The sequence below is a fragment of the Sinohyriopsis cumingii genome, unplaced genomic scaffold (assembly GCF_028554795.1).
Source record: "Sinohyriopsis cumingii isolate HCF-2022 unplaced genomic scaffold, ASM2855479v2 utg000160l, whole genome shotgun sequence".
NCBI lineage: Eukaryota > Metazoa > Mollusca > Bivalvia > Unionida > Unionidae > Sinohyriopsis > Sinohyriopsis cumingii.
The window spans coordinates 1,326,768-1,346,479 of NW_028315873.1; the positions used below are offsets into that span (position 1 = coordinate 1,326,768).

Below are 19,712 nucleotides of genomic sequence, written 5' to 3' on the forward strand. Positions count from 1 at the left end.
ATTGCCACAGATCCCGGTCTAGATTGTTCAATATTTCTGAGTTCCGAGCATTGGTTAGACCATAATCAGTACGGTCTGATTTCACGCAACCGCTAAATCTTTACGTGTGGCATATGTACACAAAATGTATTGATGGATTAAAAGTGTTACCTTTATCTTCATACTCCATTATCATATTTGTATGTAAAAGATGTGTTAGTTTCGCCTGAAGGAGTGTTAATTGTTTAACTTTATAAGGAAACTACTACTTAATATGAAGATTAACCCGATGTATGAACACGAGAGCCAAAATTATATCACTCAGCCGAAAACTCATTTTCTTTGTATTCATATATAAATCCCTCATTTCCAACAAAGTCAATAATATTAAATTCTGAAACTTAGTCCGAAACACGTTTCTATTTAAATAACTTCAAAAAGGTCAAGGACACTAAGTCAAACTACTTGTTGAAATTGAGTAAGATCCTGGAACTGATTCACTAACATGAAACAGCAAGAAACAACCTCGTTCCACTTCTTCCCGGCATCAAGACAATATCTTATACTTAAGATAAATTTTCAAAATTTGAAGTACAGTTACCTAACCCCCTTGAAAATGAGGTTGATAGGAAGAAGAATTAAACGGTTGGTTGTCTAAATCATCCATAACTTGCAAAGAATATCCGGATATGAAATAGACCTATGATCATACTGCTTAGAAAGAGAGAAATTTGTTAAAAACAACTTAAAAAAATAAATATGTACAATATTTGCAGTTTTAATATTCTCACAAATGTATAGCCTATTGAAATCTTTCGGACCAACAGATTATATACAACGTGTACTTGTTATCTGATTTCGGTTACAGGCAATGAACCGATACGGTCTAACCACATTTTCATAAATGGTTATCAAATGTTGTAATTGGTTGCATATAGCTTTAGGTATCTTTTAAATGGGTTATCCAGACCATTCACATTTGTGTTAAGATGCAAATGCGCAGAAACACTGTCTTTCATTTTTGATCCATGTAAATGATTTCACACTTGTCGTTAATATCCATGTGAAGCAAATATGAAATCTCAGGATATCTCAGGATATCCTTTTGCTTCCACAGTGAGCGATCTTTTATCACCTTATTAAAATTGTACTAAAAAGAGGATGACTTAGATTTATACCCTAAACATGATCAAGAGTCGGACAGATAAATGCGTCACGAAATGAAAACATTCCTGATTAACAACATTATCTCCAACTGTCTGTGCTACAGCCCTAGTCACTGCACAAGCTGTGCATGAACCAGTGATTTCAACATAAATTGGATCAACTGTTTGATACAGACAGGCCCCCTGCTTCATATTTACCTAGTCATAAATTAATATTCTTATTGGGCTTTGAAGTCACCGCTTCTGCAAACACAACGACTAAGTCTGGTTTCAAATGATCACAATGGATAGGAATATTAATAAAGCCACATTCTATTTTCTCAATACAAGTACTTTTATTGGAAGAAACTTCTCAGAACATGGCAAAGCAACTGATACTAGTAAAACACCAACCTCTAGCACACTCATGTGTTTAGTATTATTTTAATATAATTTGATAATGATTTTCTAGGCTGAATCATAAGCAGTTGATAAAACACATATCGATATGAATGGTTCCTAATTATCTACAATAAATTCGGATTCCTTTATTTTGAGCGAAGAAAGGTTTTAGAGTAGCTTTAAACAAACATAGCGTTTCCTTTCTTCTTACAATGTTTGATTCATAAAACTAGTGTCATATAATTGGAAATTTTCTGTTCAAATTACTTGTTAATACTTGGATACATAACATGTGGACCCGACGCAGAATGAACCATCTAATACTTTATCAATCTACATGAAGTGTAGTCATTAGGTAAGAGTCCGTATTCAACCCTTTATTCATATACACACATTGGATTGATAATAATAATAATAATAATAACAACAATAATCATCATCATATTTTGGATACTGGGCATTTATATAACGCATGTAACACCATTATACGACGTGCCTTATAGTTTTTGTAAATGTGTTACGCACTATGGGCATATATCATTTCCATTTTTGTACTCTATATTTTTCCATGTGTATTGCATGACTCGGAATAGTATTACCGATGTTCTGGTAAGAGCATTCCAGATATACGGTATATCTCAGAAGAGAAGTCAATATATATTGGGTAACTAGGAAGAGTATTATAGATGTACCGATACATCGGAAGAGTATTCCGTATAGTATGTATATCCCGGACGAGTATAAAAGAAGCACCATATCTCGGAAGAGTAAGCTATGTTCATTAAATATCTTGAAAGTGTGTAATAAATATAGAGGAAGAGTATTGGTCGCCATTATGTAAATGGTGCTCAATGGTTTCACGGCAGTTTAATGAAATTTCTTTCAGCGCATTCATATTATTTCTGCCAACATTTCTAGTGTGTAATGATGTCGCATTCGTTATGATTCACCACCATCAACACCGCCTCTCATGTTGCTATCTCCCCGATCCATATTAAAATCATAAACTCATAATGTCACTGATATTAATTACGACAACGTTTCCATAATCTCAGTCAGTAAGATAAGAGTATTGTCTTTATCAAAACTATGAGTGACGAGAAATAAATCATATTTATCCACAGCAAATGCTCTTCCGCAAGCTAACTTACAAATTTTACAGCAAATATTTACTGAAAATTCCGATATTTCCTTTCCAAGCCAGATCCATCTTCTTCAACAAGGTATTAAAGCCACGATACGAACTGTACAGTTTATGTTAATAAGATAAAGCAGGAAAAGGGAGAAAATATGATATTATAGATTAAGATTTTCTAAGTAAATACTTACTATATAATTTGTTTCAGTACATTACTGTTATGAAAGGCAGATAAATTGAATCCTATATATTAAGACGTTCTATGCAAACACGTACCATACTGTTTATGGCAATTAAATACAGCAGGAAAAGGGAGATACAATTAAACTTACACACTTATTTATAGGTTACTGCATTTGTATGGGAAAATATGAACGAGTTTTTGCATCGAAATGTGTAATCCAGATTGAGAACCTATGAATGGCTCGTATAATTCGGATTTCCAGAATTAAGAAAATACTTTTTTTTCTCAGGAAATTCAGGATGCAAAGCTGTAATTATATTTTATTTTGGCATTCTTATCTCCAGATAAAGAAGAGAGTATATGACTTGTCACTTGTATGTTATTTGTAAGGACCTTATTTTGCGTCTGTTATATACTGTAGCTAGCCTAAATCCGAAACATTGTATCAACGCGGAATGTGTCAAAGCAGCTGTTATGTGCCAGTCCATGAAAATTCTGTTTTAGTTCATTCAGAAACGAATTTGAAGGGACATAAAATGAATCGTATATATCAAGTCGTTCTATGCAAATACGTGATATACAGTTTAGAGCAAAAAATACAACAGGGAAAGGGAGAGAAAAATTAAAGTGTAGATTAAAATGGTCGAAGAAAACACGAATCCTACAGACTCTTTTAATACGATGCAGCAGAAAATGGGAGATACACTCGATATTATAGGTAAAATGTTTTATGCAAGCACGTACTATATAGATCATACAAACAAAATAAGTAGGAAAACTCACATACATTATATCTTATTGATTAGGATTTTATGTAAAACACGTATTACACATTGTACAGTAAAAAGCTGACTGAAGAAAAAGAAGACAAAATTATAAATATAGATTAATACGTTCTAGCGAAACATGTAATATACAGTTTATGGTCATAAAATACAGCATGAAATGGGAGATAGAATTAAACTAACTAATTATGATGTTCTATGAAAACACTTACTATTCAATTTAAATCAATACATTATAGCCTGGGAAGGAAGCTAAATTTATTCGTATATATTAAAACGTTCTAAACAAACAGGTACGATACAGATACAAGCCATAAACTACGGCAGGGAAAGGGAGATAATATTAAACTTATATATTTAGTTGTTCTAATGACTCACTGACTATACAGTTTATTGCAATAAGTTACAGCATGAAATATACATTTAATATTATAGATTAAGATTTTCTAATCAAACACGTACTTTACATTTTACAATTATAAGCTACATTTGGACAAGGAAGCCAAACTAAATCTTATATATTAAGATGTTTTATAAAACAAGCACTATACAATTTATATATTTATTTTTAAAATATGAAAAGGGAGATAAATTTGAACATAAAGATTGTGCTGTTATAAATTAGCACGTAACTAAACACTATATAGTAATAAGATACATCAGCAAAAGGGAGATAAAGATAATCTTTGAGATTAACATGTTCTATAAAAGCACGTGCTATACAGTCTATACTAATAAGTCACGGCAGGAAATGGGAGATAAATTGCATATTCTAACAATACAATGTAGCAGTGAAATAGATAAAAACACCGATAGATTAAGATGTCATATGGAAACAGGTACTATAGAGTTTATATTTCTAAAATATAGCAGGAAAAGGGAGATTCATTAAACTCATACATTAAATTTCTTAGAAACACGTATTTTACAGTTTATTGTAACAAACTACAGCATGGGAAAGGAGATAAACTTAATCGTATATATGAAGATGTTCTAAGCAAAGGCATAATATTCAGGTCACGGTGCTAACATACAGCAGGAAAATGGTGAAAAAATTAAACTTGCGTATTAGGATATTCTATGCAAACACTTCACATTCAGTGTATAGCAATACAATAGGAATCTTAGGAATCACGTACTATACAATTTTTATGAATAAACTACAGCAGGGAAAGGCACATACAATGAAACCTACATAATCATCTTGAACACGATGTTCCAAATTAACACATATTTTTATGTAATATGACACAGTAGGAAAAGGGAGATAAATGACATTTTATCGGTTCATATATTCAATATAAAAACGTACTATACAGTTTTGAGCATTAATCTAATGCAGTAAAAGGGAGAAAAATGTAAGATATAGATTAAGGTGTTCTAATCAAACACATACAATATACACTTAATTAACTAACTACATCAGTACAAGGGACATAAACTTAATTATATAGAGTAAGATGTTCTATACAAACACGCACTATACAGTTTATAATAAATGGATACAAGTGTAATCGCATATAATACGATGGTCGAAGCAAACACGTGCTATTCAGTTTAAAGCGATAGAATACAGCAGGGAAATTGAAATTAAATTAAAATTATAGATTAATATGTTCGAAGGAAACAAGTACAATTCAGACTATAGAAGTAAGTTACAGCAGGAAATGGGAAAGATATGTAATGGTGTTTGTCAAAATGTTCTAAGGAAACACTTACTATACACTTTATATCAATAACATACATCATGGAAAGGGAAAGGAACTGAATCTTATATATATATCAAGTCGTTCTATGCAAAGACGTAATATACAGTTTATATCAATAACATACGGAGCGAAAGGGAGAAACAATTTAACATGTCGCATAAGATGATCTAAGAAAATACATACTATACAGACTATAACAATACGATACTTGAGACATTTGGAGATACGGTAAATATTATAGATTAAGATTTTCTAAACAAACAAGTAATATACAGATTATACTTATAAACTTCAGTTGGAATATGGAGTTAACCTAAATATTAATGGTTAAGTTATCCTAAGCATACATTTACTATACATTATATACGTATACAATACAGCAGAAAAAAAAATACTTAAAAATATATTTTATAGCAATAAATTACAGCTATAAAAAAGTGATTAATTTAAGCGTATGTTCTAAGCGAAGACGTACTTTTCTGTTTATATTTAGAAAATACAAGAGGAAAAGGGAAATACATGTAGACTTACATATTAAGATGTCTTAAGCAAACACTTACATTACGGTTTATAGGAAGAAAATAGAGTAGGGATCGGAAAATCAAATTAACCTTCTCGATTAAGATGTTCTAAGGAAACAAATATTGTACAGTTTTTAGTAATAAGTTATAGCAGGAAATGGGATATAAATGTATTCTTACTGCTTAAGATGTTCAATTAAAACCCGTTCTATACAATTTATAGAAATAAGCTAACGTAAGAAAAGGGAGATACATTACATTTCTAGATTAAGATGTTCTAAGCAAAGAGGTAGAAAACACATCATAGCATTTAATAAAGCAGGAAAAGGAGATAAATGTAATCTTCCAGATTATTATGTCTAAGAAATCACAGCTTATAACGATTATGGTAATATAATACAGCAGGAAAGAAGAGATAATGTAAATCATATCGATTAACATGTTTTAAACAAACACGTATTATAAAGTTTATAGTAATAAAATACATATTGAAAAGGGAAATACAAATTAAATGCATATATAAGATAGTGTAAGCAAACATGTACTATACAGTTTATAGCGACAGGAACCAACAAATAAAGGGATATAAGCGCAAACTTACAGATTAAGATGTTTCAAGCATACACGTATTATACAGATTATTGTAAAAAATATAGCAGGTAGAGGGAGATAAAAGTGTGTGTGTGTGTGTGTGTGTGTAAAAAACTGGAAATTTGGATATGATTAATTTGTTTTTTTCTACTGCATTATTTGCCTTATTTTTTAAGAAAAAACAACCTTGGTACATCACCTTAGTATACGACTATATATTATTTTGATATGGCCGTCAATATACATCTTACAAATTTAACTATTAAAGTATTTATGGATGCCTCCATCAAGGTGAGTATTATTTTATATTGCTTACTATGCTATTTTCTTTGATTTAGGAATGATAATTCTATATCATATGCTTTATAATAATATTATAATGATAATATTCACAAAACACAGGAGAACATTCGCAAATGGCCCACGATAAGACCTTTGAACATATAATGAAAATACAATGTTGTTACTATGAACAAATAATGAATATACTCCATCGTCAGTCGATAAGGCTGCATAGTACCTGTGATATGCTGAATTCAACTCCTGAATCCCAATTAGTTTCTGAATTTAGTTTTATTACGAAAAATGATTTTTTTTTCCCTTCATTTTCGTGATTTGTATTAATTTGGTAAGTTTGTAACGTTGCACGCGTTCCACATGGCTGCATTTATATACTGGAAGGATTGCGAGTGTATTGCTTGTTGATAAGGATGACGTGCGTCGACGTAAAATCTATAACGATAATTCAATGCCTCATTATGACGCAACGTGATCAATCAAGGTTTTAGAATGTCTATTCGACAACATTTGCCATTTGGTCATTTCGTGAGCAGCTAAGGTCAGATTCAGTCTTGTTTTGCGCATAAATAGTGACATTCATAACTTAAGAAAGGAAATTAAATATTCCTATGCAATGAACATTAGTATGACTATTTTAATCTGATTTTTACCAATATATTTTAATGTAAATAGACGAAAAAAAAACATTCATACCCTTTAAAATTGTTGAAAGAAATAATTCGAAAAAAGTGCTATTTCTGGATACAATATAGTCAACTCTTGAACACTGTTACTTGTATGACGATATCCTGCATAGTTGTAAAGATACTGTTAGACGATGTCCTTATGGCAAAGTTAAAAATACGCTATTAGATGAGGTCCTTATGGCATAGTTCAAAATATGCTATTTGATTATGCGAAGAGCCGCATGTACTCTTAGATGCACTGTCGACTAGTCTGATCCGGAATAAGATTGAATTAGAGTTTAGAAATTTGTTTGTGGTATTTTTCTTCATGTATCGGACGTTCAACGTCTTTAGCGTAATCATCATGTAAAATAATGCCACTACTATTCCTACTACTACTGAAAATAATAATAATAATAGCAGCGCTTAATTTATTTGCCTTTTTAATCACAATAATATAGTGAAGCATTAGTTTATTCAAAGACTCAGTACCATCATATAATCAAAATATTATAATATAGCTTTTGATGATTCTTTTGTAAGATCTCCTGGGTAATTGCTTCAATATTAATAATTTAAGACACCACGATGAAGTGAGGCTTGTCTATATTTTAAAAATTGATGAAGTGATGACAATTTTAAATTTCAGCTGTAGCGAAATAATTTTCTGTGAATGACTTACGCAATCCTCTATAGGACTCATTGCATCCTAATGACATAAGCTATTAATATTAGATATGGTTTAATTATCATCGAATTTAACATATATTAACTGATATAACTTGATACAAATTGCTGTGGTTTAGAGATATCCCATGCCATTGGTTATCTATATAACTATGCATTCTTGATCGTACTAGTTGGTGAAATCGGAACCCAATATACCCGTAACGTCCTTTTGACGAATAATAATAATACACTGGTAGAAACAATTGGTGTTCTGACTGGCTTAGACAGGCCATATAATTCATTGCATGTGAAATCTCGTCTCAAATTGTATCAATGTAAACCTTAGGACGGGAGAAAATTTAATATAGTATAAAAGCATAAAGATCGGAAATACGTTAAACAAAAGACCAAACCAAATTGCTTTTCTTGCGAAACGCCAACATCTAAACATTGAAAATGTAATTATAGTGAGATACTGTTTCGATATAATTCATTTGAAGGCTAATATTGTTATTAATCTGGAACATTTTACAGAATAAAATTAGACTCTCGAAGTCAATTCTGATTAATACGGAAAGTGAAAACAAAAATCTTTGTAAAATTTAAGAAAAAAATTATTACCCTATGATATGAAGAGAAAATCGAAATAAAAAGAACATCCGGTTTTACGATCAAATCGAAAAATAGCCCCGGAGTTAAAAAAAAAAAAAGCTAAAAATGTCTTTTAATCAAATTGCATGTGTTGAAGTCCTGACGAAATCCAAAATGCAAGACGATGACGTCATTAATCGTCGGTGAAGTGCTGCACAGTCTCTTGTTGAATCATATAAAATAGCATTCTTTCTTTTGAATTATATATAAATTTTGATAACTGTCCTTTTTCAAGAGTCAGTTGAGACCACAAAAAATGATTCTCTCGGAATTCGAATAATTTGAAGAAAGATACAATAATGAGTCCAAAATCTGGTTGCAACATACAACTCTTTATCTTCTCAAGTGCCATGACACTACTGACTCTTCTTTCACAAAACACCAATAACAAATCGTGTTACATCGCAAAACAGATGCACGGATGTTTGTCAATCCTTTACATATACCTGATTGATGCATTGTTATTTGTCACATACTCCAAGTATGGAATCGATTTCACTTTATGACTGTTACCTCGAGGACGAAAATAAAAGTTGTTTACTACAACTATCACTCGTTCTGAATCAAAGTCAGGAACTAGGTCAGCATTATAAACAAAGTTTCATTTTTTATTTGTTGTAAGAAAATGCAGTCAGATCGAACTGAATTTCTAGATAATGACAAATCCAGTAAATAAAGTTTCATTACAATATCATGTAATAGAATAAAAACAATTTAAAATGTACAAACAATTAAATCAAATCAAATATAAATTATATTACATATGCATAACAATCCCCCATAAACAAAAGTAAACATTAATATAATAAAGCTTTCTTTTTAACATGGAGCTATTATATTTGAAGAGGCATCAGGAATGGTGGACCCTACAAAGAGTCGGTGGTCCATCCGCGAAAATAAAACTTCCTACGAAAATGAAATTGCATGTTCAATTACGCCAAAACGAAGCCTCTAACCTACCGAGAATGTTTTAACTGCGTTAGATCATTTTTGGAGTTTGTGTTTTCGTTTTTGTTTACACACCGGCTAACCCAATATTTGTACTCACCTTTCCTGCTGCTGTCTCTCAACTGAAACTTGTATCAATACCTAACCGATATTGGGAGCGACATTCAGGTACATGTATCGTCATAAATCCATGTGGGGTTGCTATTGCACGTGAAAAGAAGCTTTTCAACTTGATTATATCCATATTCCCGGATAACCAATTATAATTAATGTTTCGTAGTAGAGCATGTGTATCGCCTCCATTAAACACAAATATGATATGACAGTTATCTCTAATTAGTTTAGTGTTTTTGTGTAATTCGCTGTGTAACGCATATAACATCAATGTTTTTGTGTCTGCTTGGAGAAAATATCCAAGCTGTATTGCTTGTCGAGCATCACGTTATCGCATGCTGCGAGATTATAAATAAATCCATTCAGATTATTTACACATGGGACTTCATCAATATCGATCTTAAAATCAATAGTATTATTAGCATCCTTGTGCAACCATTATGCATTTCCATGTAAATCTTTAAGCACATCGTGACATCGTTGATCATCTAGGGACGGTGTCACTAAATAGAACTAATACCATCGTAGACATCTATATCACATGAGGTAATACTTGCGTCTTACCAGGCCCAGATGTGCCTATGATAAGTGATCTGATATAATTTGGTAGCGCTGGATGACATTTGACTGGCTCTTGCTTTTGTGTCGCTGAAAAAGTAACAATATTTATGTTGTAGATGTACAATAATTACTATGGATTTGTATTGTGTTGCATAACTACGTAGGCCTGAATGCACACTAGTCTTACTGTATTAAGTTACAGTAAGTTTGGAGTCTTGTGTTTTGTGAGATTGGCAGACAAACTTGGCAATGCATATCAGATACAAAGATAGAATGTTAAAGAAGCAACACAGAAACAATGCAGACCATTTTTGGTTCTGCTATTTTTTTTGCCATACTACAGGACAAATATAATTAGGAGAAACATACATTATATGTGAAATATGTGCATTGGTTTCATTCAGTCATCAATTTCATAAAATGGTAGTGTGATATTTATTGTCGACTGACTGCTTAAATTTGCGTAAATATATGCCAGATTTGAGAGATGTCACGTTTCTAGCAGCACACGCTACAAATAATCTTGCATAATTTTCAAAAATCTAAGGGCGGGAAAAAAGGATAAAGCTAGTATATCTGAATTGTACAAGCTCGTCAACTCAAGATTTGTTTTGGACAACGACATATTGATTTGCAGTATGCAAGGGTGTAATTTTTTTTTTTTTTTTTTTTAAAAGCAAATACAAAAGAAACAGAAAAGATCACATAATTATGGAAACTTATGATCACATTTTTGGATAGGCATTTTCAAACGGAACAAGTACCATTATCATTTTAATCGAACTTATTACGACGTAGAGAGAGATTAAGACTGATAATGTGTGTGTGTGTGTGTGTGTGTGTGTGTGTGTGTGTGAAAGAGAGAGAGAGAGAGATACTATCTTATTTCTGCTTTCAAAAATTATCACGACATAATTTTTCGTCCTATTCAGGCCCAATATTCCCATGTTAATGACACATTGTCCCCAATGTGCCGGTCCTTTGTTCCTCATCTTAAATTAAATTCGTCGCTAGACAGTCATATTCCATTGCCATTCATTATCGCTATCTTAAATTCCCCTTGCCCCTATACAGTCATAATACATCATATATCCCTATGAGACCAATCTGGTGTCCTGGTGGTTAGAGCACCTTCCGCGGACTCTGACGGTCGTGGGTTCGAACTCCGGCTGTTTCATGCCAAGATCTTCTCAAAACTATACGAGCAGGTGCCTCCCGTTGTCAGTGTGCGCGCGCGCGCGCGCGCGCGCGCGTGTGTGTGTGTGTGTGTGTGTGTGTGTGTGTAGTAGTAGTAGTAGTAGTAGTAGTAGTTTGCATCACCTCAGCACAAAAGAGTCTACATAGTGCAAACTAAAATTTAAGTTTCGAAAATGTTAAAATGAGTTGCACAATAATGGAAGACAAATCATTCTAAACAAATGTAAAGTTTAAATCCAAAAACAATATTACATAAAATGTAAACATATCAGATGTCTGTACAATATGTATACAATAACGCATTAGGTAACACATGTATATCATTATAACGTGACTAAAATTCCTCGCATCCTTCAGCATGTACTTTAAACGTTTATGGCTGTATCGAGTGGTACGTCCTCGTAAAGTTTCTTCATGCAGTTCATATTAAACTAATTGTGTCCCATAATTGTACTTAACAGTGAAGCTTGTGTTAAGTTCACCACTCGATGTGATGGCCTTTTTGGATGCGAGTGATGTTCTCCAATTTCAAGAATTATATTTAAGCAGCGACTAAAGTCGTGCGCCAACCTGGTGTATGGGCTTAGTGATGATTGTATTGCTTACAACTGCATGCTTAGCAATAACTAATTTGGAAATAAACTTTTTTTAAAAGTTCCATAACATAGTATTTTGGTATTTCAGGTCAAGTGTTAAGTAAACTGCTTCCCTAAAGACATTATCGTGGTATTGGTAAGAAATATTGAATATCTAATCATGCTAAATCCTTAATATTTTCAATATTGTATCAGTTATATTATATTCTATCAGATACGTTAGTGAATTTCATGAAATTAGTACACTTGAAGGAAAATTGTGATATGATATATATTTTTTAAATCTAAAATGTAACACATTATGTACATGCATTTCAATACTCGGACTGTGACTCTCTATTGCAAACATTATTTATTTTCAATAAAACAGTTTTCCGTTGGGCTTCATCTCTCTCTGTCTCTCTCTCACTCTGTATCATCAGCGGTGTGAAATCATATCATCGGTAGAGTGACAATACCGTAAAGGAGTAAAATTGTCACCTTTCTATCGATCTGATTGTGTCCGCCACCAAAGTCTGGTCACGATGAAGAGTACATGTCCATAAATCATCATCCGATAATAATGTTTTGAAACATAATACGTATATGAGAAAATATAATTTCATAAATAGTAATGAGAAAATTCCCTTCATGACACATCTACCAACTCTTCTAACTCCAACTATTGTATTATTTACAGGTTAACACAGTGTAAACGTTTAGTCGTACTGGCATATCTCCAGCTGTATTAATGATGTATAAACGAAACTTCTTAATGTAATGTCGTACGAAGGTTACCCTTGTGTGAAACATCTGTGTATATGCATACGTGATTGTCCTTTGAATATATATTGTCATACTCCCAGTGACAGTTCACGCATTTTACGGTCATGAGTATTCAAATGACATTACATTGCACGTGCATTTGAGAGATACAGTACTGATTGGTAAAGTTCTGTCGATATCTATATTCAGTTTAAACTTGTGAATATAATGGAATAAAAACTGTTGTCGAGAATATAAAAATCCCACTTGAGTAATTGAACGAATTATTAGATACCGTATTGTATTGATGTAAACTATTTGTAAATGTTATATCGCAGCAGATTTGTGGTGGTTAGCTTGACAGGTAACAATACAGATTGACATAAGGGCTATGCTCGCAATATATCGGAAGATTGCAATGCTTAATCACTCACTGTTTGATGGCATTTATTATTTTTTACTTAGGAATCTCTATTATAACGTTAATCAAAATGACTGTAATTATGTGATGCATTCATTAGTTTAAAAATTCATACTTTAATTTTCATTGAGCTCCCATGGTAAGATGGTATTCATTCGTCTTTAATGTTACATAACTCATGTATTATAAAATGTCATTCACTATTATATTGATATGAATGCGTTCTTAGTAAGTTTCATGCCGAGATTGCTTGAATATATGTCTTAAATGATATCGATCTTGTATGCTAAAATAGTGATGTCATAGTGTAACTAGACGTTTCTAGCAGTTGCCACATACATTCCTTTTTTGGTAATGAGGAGATGATGTGTATATCAGTTGATAGGCTGAGAACGGATCGCATTGGCCTTACTCTGATGAATTACGATAAGACGGCATCTGACATAACGGGAATGGAAATGAAGTTCGACGAAAAAAATGAAATAATGACAAATACTTAGGATAAATTTCATTTATTTGAAGATAAAAGTAGCCCCATATGTGTATCACACGGTGGGAAAAGAAGACATACAGTCAAAGTACGGTTCGTGACCCGAAGAGGATGAGCATATAAAGAGAAAACAAGAAAAACACTACGGCGACTCTGACTTGTCATCAATTTTGAATTGGTGAGAACCGGAAGCAACCAGGTTCTTCATGCATGCTGAGATAAAGAGTTTGTTAATTCACTTTAGTATGTGATGCAATTGGTATTTTTTTTAGAAAAGCAGAAATGCTAATTCAATTTCGTATGACTTTTTTAGTTCTATTTCCAAAAGAAGAATTATCATATATTTGTCATGTTCAATTTTATTTTGTTTATGCAATTTATTAAATTGTTATATTTTGTATACGGGGGCTCGTGCTGTTCTAGAACATATCCGTGTTATTTAATCCATTATTTCATATCTTATTTTATTATTTACTCGATCAGGGTAATACCACCAAGGTTGGTAATCTCCTAGATAATAACAACCAAAGCACCATAAATAGGGAACATATCTCCCCGTAATGCGGATATTCTCGCTTAATGATCGTCTCAAACTGCAAACAACAAAGATCCTGGTTTGCCGTAGTATAATGCATACTCAACAATAATTCTTTTTCTCATTACTCCAAATATCTGCAGAGACCCATACCTGCCAACACATTTCCGACGGCAGATCTGAAGCCGTGTCGGTTGCAGTTGTATTCGACTTATAATTGTAGTTGTTGAGAGCAATCAAAGCTAATTTGTTGAAGATTTGCTTTATTTTTATATTCAGATTAGAACTGGGCATAATAATTCTAGAGGCAAATAGTGTTGTTCGTTCAGAAGACATCCACGAAGGCGACATATTAAATAACAACACATACAAAAACGTCAATATACGACAAATATATACACAATTCTGGCAAGCAGGACAAGAAGATCGCTTCGCAAGTTAAATACCGTAATCCCACACATCATTTTATCACATGCACACAGAGCATCTTTAAATATGGAGAAACTTTACATAAAATAGTTCCAAAGCGAAGCCCAATTATACTGATTGAAACCGGTAATAATGTAGTTTCAGTGATATAAAGGTAAAATGATATGCTGCAAATTCGGTAGCACGCAATTGGGGTAGAATGGTATTGAACGACCTCCCCATATTCCACATAAGTGATAAGCTTCTTAAGTTGTGACTCATGCAGGATGCAAACATGTATCGTTCAAAACAATTAAGAGAGAACAAAGTATTATATATGGTCACCTAAGCTACGAACAGGGCAAGTCAATGCAAAACATAGTAGTTCTGACGATTTACAGATCGCGGTGTATGAAAGGGGGTTTAGAATAGCATATGATCGTTAGATACTTGCATATCATTATCCACTGTGTCTTTGTTTTCAACAGGAATCAACATTATCATACTTCCAAACCTACCTAAAGTTATAAGGGTAAACATGGAGATTGGCAACTAAAAATCATTTGTTTCGAATACGATGTAGTTACTATGGAATAATTTGCAAACTTAGTCAATGAATGGATTTCCTTTTTTACGACTTCATGTTGAGAGAGGGAGAGAGAGATACACAGAAGACAGAGAGATTTACAAACTATACGTTTGATTTTCACGTAATGAACTCAAGGAATTTTCGATATTGTCCTAAAAAAGCGATTACAATGATTAATAAGAGTTTCATCTCCCATGAGATCTGCTTTTCTTCCGCGAGGGTGTCCAGCTGACAAATCAGTGTTCGGAAGCCACCAACATTGTTCAACGACACAATATACATACATTTATACCGTACATGGAGCAATGTATACATGTTTTAAACTGCTGGCAAATGCATCAGGTTCGCACATATGATAATAAATTTATTAGTAGTGTACTTAAAACAATTCACATTCAACAGCGTACAAACGATCACAAAAAGCAAATATGTTCCTTCACATGCTTTGAGAGACAACAAAACCAACAACTTAATCTAATAATATGTACATTTTCGTCGTACATGCGTACAACGTTACTTAGGGTCAATACTTGTTTTATAGGTAACCAACTGAACTAACATGTATCTCGTCGTAGATACGATTGCGGAAAGATTCACTAAAACCACAGAAAGCACGTTTACTTTAACCTAACTAATACTCATTTTCATGTGGATTTATGGCATGTTCCGTTTCTAACTGACACTCTGGTCTATGGAGCTTGTCAATTGTGTGGACGCTATCCATTTGTGCTCTCCAGCCATAGGGGTACGTGTTCAATTTGTATTGTATTTGAAATGTGAAGCCTATTCGGTTTTTAATGTCGTATCGTGAAAAGATGCTTTTATTACCAGGTAGGTTTGAATCGTTGTGAACTTCTGAATTGCATGTTGCTATTGGTTTCATTTTGTAGCATACATATAAAGATATTAATTCCGGATCAATTTTTATGACCAGTTTGGTTTTATCGTAGCTGTTATGGGCTGTCTGAAACTGTCAATAGATGCATAGGGCTGTATATAGCTCTGCAGGTATGTCTATCCGTGAGTCTGTGCGAATGGTGGATCCAATAACTGAGGGTGTAGCCAACACAAGTTGGCCAACCTATAATAGGAAAAGTTTGTGCTGTCGGTGCATATGCGTGCGGGTATCTCAATATATCTGTCTGGCAGTCTGTTTGTCGATATGGAAGATGATGCAAGACCATACGAAGAGGAAACCTCTAGCTTGTAAACTTGTGCGCATGGTCTATACATGAAGTGTGTGTACTGTCTACATAAGTGAGGGCCAACCCAATAATTCTGGAGAGCTGTGGGGTTTGGCAGTGAACTAATTTTACAACTTTTATACACACTCACACACTAACACACACACACACATACACACACACATATATATATATAGATTAGTTCATTTTATATAAATTATCATGTTTCGTTACATTGTGCTGTGTTGTCATTCGAACCAGGGATCCATTTATTTCTATCCTGTGACACAATGAACTCTTTTCTTTTTTTGATCAACGTAGTTTACAATTCATTTGTGAACTTGAATATGATTTTTACCCACTATTCTTCGTCCTGAAGAATGCTCGGTCTGTATCAGAAAATACGTTTGGATGTCGGATGTAAATTGATGGAAATACGTCCTGCTCGTCACCGTCACCTCCAACAAAAGAAGCGATCTCTAACTGATTACTGTACCTCGGTTTTTTTTCCTGGACTATCTGATAGTGTTATAGGGTTTAACTCCATGTTTAGTACAATATATGAGGAACCCGGAGAAAATCCCGGAAAGAACACTGATCCACTATAATCTACTGGCAAGATTTATATCCTATCAACATTGGCCGCAGCTGAAAATCGAACCCACACAGACAGAGGTGAAACGGCAGAAATCTTTAACTTTGAGAGCTTTCGACCACTATGCCATTCGAGGCCCCTTGACAATCTGCTTCTCAAATCATTTTAGATAATCTAAAAGTTTTGGGAAATGCAGTGAAGTCATTCAAGGAATAAATCTGAATTGTACTGCAATTGAATTGTTTTATTTGTGAATTACTAGTATCCATTATGCAGCAAATATATTGCAAAGTAGAGATATTTATTGATTACACTTATCCATTATGATAAAACAATTATGCAGACTAAAGTTATAAAAAGTTCTGATTAGTGAATTATAGTTTGTATTATCTTACGTTATTCTCATATTATAACAAATCTACAATAGATGTTCCTCAAGACGATGTGGCCACATCCCTTTGAGAATTATGTATATCTCATACAGATATGAGTAACGGTACAAACAATTTGTTTCATGCTTAAGTAAGACCTGTCATCATTTATTTTATTATAGCTTCATTTTTGCTTGTATCCATGTCAGGAACTCTGTGACCTTTGCATAGACTCCGGGCTTATTAGCCAAGGCACATCCATCCCCCCATGATGTGGCTCCTATAACTGTGTATTTACCTGAAAACAATAGTTTCAACTGTAAAATAACAATATAATGTCTGTTTTGAAAACTATAAAGAACTAAATGATATTTTTGAGCTCTCAGGAGATGATGTATGAAGCAGATTACATCGTAATACAATGAGTTCTTCAAGGTACTTTGGGAATTGGTCTATTAGATATACTGCCTCAGGAATGCAATGAATGTGACATCTCTATATTACATTTTCCTAAGATAATGATCACAAATTTAGAAAATGATTTTCTGTGACATATAGGTGTTCCATTCTTGAACTCATAAATTAATTTTAGAAGCCTGCCATAAAAAGGTGATTGTTATGGGTGTTCTCCATTACATCCACACATGATTAAGAAAGCTAATTCACAATTGCATCATAAGGAGCAAATCATTAGTAGGAACACACTGAACGGGATCATTGATAAAATGCTTGACTAACTGCGTGCAACTGCATGCATGAGTACGTTTAGTAGTTGCATTATCCATGCTAAATATGTCAAGAACTTTGCTTATGTCCATAAAAGCATATATATATATATATATATATATATATATATATATATATATATATATATATATATATATATATATATATATATATATATATATATATATATATATATATATATATATTTCCTTCAGAACACACTTCCTCCGCCTCTGGATTTTCTGAATTAATCCTACTCCCCCCCTTGTCACCACTTGCCAGTAAGCCATATGATTTTCTTTCAGTTTAAACTTGTGCTGTACCTCATTGAGAATGTTATGTACTGTACATCATTGGGGATGTTATTGTGATGTACCTCACTGAGAATGTTATTGTGGGTACATGACAGTAGCAACCATTGCAATTTAAAGTAATTAATGTTGTAATAACTACTGTTTCTTTTCCTTTAATGCTGGACAGTGTAAACGTCTATACCTTTATGATCATGTTATACGATCATGCTCAAACCTTTTTCGTGTGTATTTGTGTTAGCATGGAATTTTCAAATGTAAGGCTTCTATTATCTAATCAATCCTAAATGAAAATAGAAATATGATACCAATCTGACATCCAATTTGGCCACCATGGCAGTCAACTATACAGACTAATTTATAGCACTTTGGGTTGTCCTGATTTATCGTAATAAGGTCATCATAATACCAGTCCTTCAACCAATGAAAGCCAAATTTATTCCTTTATTTTTTAAAAATATTGTTAGAATGATGTTTTCTTTTAACACATACTTCGTATCTGCCTTCACTGACAGTGTATGTCTTATGCTGTACTCGTGACTATTTATAGAAGTGGTATTCTTAAAAATATAGTAATCCTTTCAGTTCGAATAGAAATAAACGCAATTCATTTTGATCACGAGGTAACATTCTGACCAATGGAAATGTTACTTTCCTTTACCAGCTACTGGCATTGCAAATGCATAGGGTTGACACCATAAGACAGCATATTCTATTTAATTGGTTTTAAATGAAAATAGTGCCAATCTGATGTCAAACATAACCACAGCAACAGTCATATTGAAATCCTTACATTTGAACTCTTTCGAAATGAAGAGTCAGATTTTTATAGGATTTCAAATGTAGTCTTTGCTAGCTGTCTTGTTGATCCTGGATGGAATATATACAGCTCGTGTATCATAGGAGCCATCTCGAAACTTGTGTTATTACACGGACTCGAATATAAAAACAAGATCCAGACAAAACTTTGCAAGGCAATATGTGGACTTTAAATCATTGATTATATCGTTTTGTATTTCTCGCTTTTGTTCTGTAAGATTGTCACCGAAGGGTTGCTTCTGTAATTGTTATAGTAAAATCCTAACGGGTAGCAGCTCTGCCACTCAAAGAACTGACTACTCTAACTGTAGATGACCCCAATGCAGGCTCCCACATCAAAACGGAATATATTAGCAATACATTA

The 19,712-nt window shown here is 33.0% G+C and overlaps 1 protein-coding gene across 1 annotated transcript in view; it reads right to left on the minus strand.

Moving 5' to 3' along the window:
- Positions 1-19,712, minus strand: part of LOC149774626 (transmembrane protease serine 9-like) — a 130,200-nt gene that overhangs the window by 92,902 nt on the left and 17,586 nt on the right. The gene's annotated exons all lie outside the window — the stretch shown is intronic.